Here is a 5236-nt window from a genome sequence, read left to right as displayed (position 1 = left end):
GTTGTTTCCACGGAGCTGCTTTGCCCAGTCCTCCCAGTCCTCAATCATCCATTCATTAACTCTTAAGTCAACACACAGCCTCTGTGTTTGAGAGGGTGCATGCATGTGTGCCTGCGTTCCTCGGATGAATCAATGGAAAAGCTCTTTCGCAATCTTTCTGGTGCTTTTTGTGGCATTGTTTCTTCAAACATTGTTTCTTCAGTAGCTGCGTTTCCATTGACCACATAATCGCGCAATTTGACGTTTGGAAAATGAATTCCCTTAGTGAAAGTAACTAGATTTTTGATTTTAAAAAAAATTTATGAGGCGTTTTTTTGGTCATATTAGCTGCGTTTCCATTACAAGTGTTTGCAAAATTTTGTCAACATTTCGCTGATGTCTAAAAAACATAATTTTGCAGCAAGAAACGCAATTAAAATCACATGTGTATAAGTTTGTTTATGTCATAAGTCAATAAAAAACATGCGGTGCCATGATCCTCCAACTACTTACTTCCTGTGCTTTCTTCTTCGTGGTTTGCGCCAGTGGCAACATCAGGTTGTTGATTATTTGACTCCTACGATGCAGTTTTGCAAAATAAATGCATTTATCAAAATACCACAAAATAATAGCACTTATTTTTTTATTTAATTGGTGTGTTAAAATTAAACCCAGCAAAAATAATTTTAGAAATGTCAAATTGCGCAATTTTATGGTCATTGGAGATGTTTTGCCTGCATTTGTAATGGGAATGCAGCTACTGCCTTGCAAAAAGATTTATACGCTGTTAAACTTTTCAAATTTGGCACCTTAGAATCACAATCTGGAATTTATTTGACAGAGCGACACAAAGTAATAACAAATTACAGGTTACAAATCTAAATTTGTAGCCCGTGTTGCACTCACAAAACAGACAGGACTCCATCTTCTGTTTTAGCAACTTTATTTGCCCCACGCTTGTATTTTTACTGGGAAATTTTCTTTCTGAAGCAGCTGGGCACTGACGAACAGAAACAAAACCATTACAAAGTTTCTTCTCCGAGGCGGAAGTAGCATTTGACGCTTCTTCCGCTACAAAACAAACAGTGAAGTAGCACGCAGCTCTGTAAAACTTCTGCGGCTGAGCAAAAGTAATAGGCAAATAAATTATATTATATACATTAATAATGTTTTATCCATAACTTAAAAAATAGTAGTAATTTAAGTAAAATACTTCTACGATGCAACATAAAGACAGAAATGCCAAGCAGAACAAGATGGCTGTTGATATTAATTCAACAATTTGAAGTCTGAATGTCTTTGTTCACGTTCTCCGCTGCTATTGCTGAAATTACAGGCATGCTAACGTTCGGCCCTAACATAATGCGCCAGTTAAGTTGCCTGCGCTGTAAATAGCTATCCTCCAAAGAGAGAGATGCGGAGCCGGACAAGATGGCTGCTAATTGGTATTTGGTCCGGCAACACCGATGCATCGGCGCATGCGTCAAGCCCATAGACGAAACCCCGTTCTACAAATTACTCAGTTGCTTTTTATAAATAATTTCATATAAATGTATTGTTTACTTCATTTTTTTTTGCTACAGCAGAAGAAGTTGTGCCCAAAAAGCATAACAAACTAAATTTCCAAACGTTGGAAAAACCTACTTTTTAAAATGAAAATTTGTGAAAAACAAAACCCCAGTCCACAAATATTCTCATTCCAAACACGTTCACTTAAATCACTTGGTACATGTTCACATTATTTATTGACTGTATCTAATAATATCAAACATATTTTGAATTTAACTGAAGATATGACATAATACAATATATAATATGCAATAAAGTACAATGACTTAGCTCTTATTGTATAGACTAGGTCATCAAATCAGTCTGTCAACTACATTGTCTGTTGGGATTTTTAATGTCCAGCAGGTGTCAGTATTCAGTGACAGTATCAACAGTTTCGCTATGGGTCGAAACGCTTCATGACGTCTCACTTACCCATCACTACTGTTACTGTTAATTCAACATTTCGAAGCCTGGCTACCACGGACTGAATAGTTTTGTTCACTTCCTTCGCTGCCATTGCTACAACTACAGACATGCTAACATGCTAATTTTACACTATTAAGCTTCCCGGAAGTTGCCTGCGTTGTAAACAACCATCCTCCACCGCAAAGAGATGATTGACGTGATCGCTAATCGACCCGGTTGAAATTCTAGGGGAGGAATCCACGTCAATGTGAGAACGACCAGATGAAGCAGCTAAGCAAGGTTATAATACACCGCAATGGCACCGGAAGGCAATCTCCAGGCTAGTACATTTATGAGGCCAAAGAAAAATAAATCAGTTTTGACAGTTTCTTTAAAAATCTAAAAAGGTTTGATGCCCATAAGTATCAGCTTTTGCTGCAGTTACATCTGCGAGCACCTCTTTGCAAATACAATATAATTTGCTCAATATAATTATTTTTTGAAGTTCTCCCTTGGGCTGCACAGTGGCGCAGTTGGTAGAGCTGTTATCTTGCAGCAAGAAGGTCCTGAGTTCAATTCCCGGCCCGTGGTCTTTCTGCATGGAGTTTGCATGTTCTCCCTGTGCATGGTGGGTTCTCTCCGGGTTCTCCGGTTTCCTCCCACAGTCCAAAAACATGACTGTTAGGTTAATTGGTCTCTCTAAATTCTCCCTAGGTGTGAGTGTGTGTATGAATGGTTGTGTGTCCTGTATGTCTTTGTGTTGCCCTGCGACAGACTGGCGACCTGTCCAGGGTGAACCCCGGCCTCTCGCCCGGAACGCAGCTGGAAAGGAACCAGCAACCCTCCTGACCCCATTGGGGACAAGGGTGAATAGAAAATGGATGGATGGATGGATGGAAGTCCTCCCTTACGTTCTCAGTTAGATTCTAATGTGAAAATTATGCTTTCTCAACAAAAATTAGAAAACACATCAGGTAGTTTTTCTGCTTTGCCCAACCCTCAAGACTTTTGCAGCGTCTAGCAGAATCTCAAGTCATATAACTTTGTGTGTAAGCGTAATGTTGACAGAGTCTCCAACCTGAGCTGTGGTTCTCCGCAGCTCCTCCAGGAACACTGCAAGCCTCTCGGCTGCTGTCTTAATTAAAGGGTTTTCTTCTTCAAACTGTCAGTTTTAGTAAACAACTGCATCTTGGTAGTGTTGGCTGTTAAAAAAAAGAAAACTTTGTGCTTCCAAATATTAAAAACAAGTGGGTTTATGAGAGGGATGAGTCAGAAAATATATATAAAATCTTACCACTGTGAACTGTTCTTGTGTGAAATTCAATATCCAACATAAATTTGTGACCAAAAACATTGCAAAATAATAGAATTAAAAGAGTAGCCGTGCATGACAATGTTTTCTTTGCTTTTTCTTCTTCTGATGCCTTCACAGAACAGCTGGATTTATCCTGAGATTAAATTAGGCCCAGTCTGACATTAGTAGACTGTTTTCATTTTTCTCCCACTCACCAGTGACTAGTTAGTGGTGATTACTTTGAAGTTTATTTGTTGTTGTTGTTTGACAAAATGTGCAAAAACTAATACTTTTACAAAAAGACCAAATACTTCAATTAAAGTTTATACAGATATAACTGGTTGAAACCCAGATGCAGCCCCTGAAAACACAAACTTTAAGAAGGAGCCAAGATGGCTAATAACGTTACTCGAACAAAGAGAAGCTTTTTGCCCAGAGGATTGTGTAATCATATGAGGAAATAAAACACATCAAGGGAAAAGAAATCATAAGTGGCGCAAGAGAAGGAGGAGCCTTAAGATATAAAGGAAGGGAATTAATTAAAAAGGATGTATCAACAGGAGAAGAAAAGAACTGATGAAGAAATCAGAAAACCTCTCCTTGCAAAACATCCCAATAAAAGTTACTTTAAGCCAGTCCAGATATCTGAATATGCTTTCTGTAACATGACAGTTTATCGTGGATTAGCTCAAAGTAAAATATTGTAAAATACAGGCTCTTAAAAACACATTAATGCTCTTTTAGACCTTTCCACATTATCTCACGTTACAAACAAGAACCTCAGTGTTTCACTGGGATTTAACACGATAGAGGTTCAAGTCCAGTTTATGAAAGTTAAGAGTTTATTCCAGATTTTCTGCTCCGTTGGCCAGAAGTTAAAGAATCCAGAGAACTTTTTCACCTCAAATTACAAACAAAAAATAATTTCAATGTAAATGATTTAATGAATCAAAATAATTAAGTTCTGAGAAAGGGGTTCAGATATTAGCCTTATGAAAAGAAAGATGTTTAACTATATAACTTTCTACTTATTTTTAGATTGTTCGAGCTAGAAAATCTTTTTCTCTTCAATAATGAGTAATTCAAGTCTCGAGACAATTAATTTAAATTAATAGACCACATAAAATTATCAGTTTCTCTAATTTTACTTTTTATAGGTATATGTTTGAGTAAAATGAACATTGTTGTTTTCTTCTATGAACTACTGACAACATGTCTCTGGATGTCCAAGCAAATATTTAGCATTTACTTGGTCAAAATAGGAAAATAGGTGCAGTGCTTCCAGACCTCAAATAATGCAAAGAAAACAAGTTCATATTCATTTAGAAACAACAATACGAATGTTTTAACTCAGGAAGAGTTCAGAAATCAATATTTGGTGGAATAAACAGGAGGTTTTCAAAAGGACATCAAATGTAAGTCCATATATATGATAGGAAGAGTAGAAGAGTGTAAATCATTGTCAACTAACATCAGTAATATATGGAACAAATAAAAATGAAAATCAACCAATCAATCCCCTCCACTGCCAACAAAAATTAAATCTTTCTTTTATAAATCCTTTTATAATAAGCTGAGGACAAAAACAGATGAGTGATAAAATAAAAATAAAAACATCTGTATTCTATCAAACATTTTCTATTTAAAGCTGCAGGAGAAAAAAAAATCATATTTAAAAAGAACAACTCTTTCCATATGAGAAGATGGATGTAGCTGAAAACCTGCAAATCCTGGCAGAAAACCTTTTACAGGTTGTGAAAGACGTAAGATTAGAGAGGATGTTCAGCTTTAATGACTCAGTTTGAATAATTTTATTTTCACGCACTCACCATACAGACAGTAAATATGAACTAGAAAGTGTGCATTTCTTATGAAAATGCAAGTGTGAATGCTCAATGATGAGTGCTTTTGGTGAAAATGGGAAAAGCATCTGAAGCTGAAGACTTAGAAAAAGGTAAGAAATAGTCCATTGCATTGTGAAAAACCCACGTAAAAACCAAAATTAGC

Source organism: Gambusia affinis, linkage group LG20 (genome assembly GCF_019740435.1).
Source record: "Gambusia affinis linkage group LG20, SWU_Gaff_1.0, whole genome shotgun sequence".
NCBI classification, from domain to species: Eukaryota; Metazoa; Chordata; class Actinopteri; order Cyprinodontiformes; family Poeciliidae; genus Gambusia; species Gambusia affinis.
The sequence above is the reverse complement of the archived record's forward strand: the minus strand, read 5'-3'. Positions refer to the sequence as shown.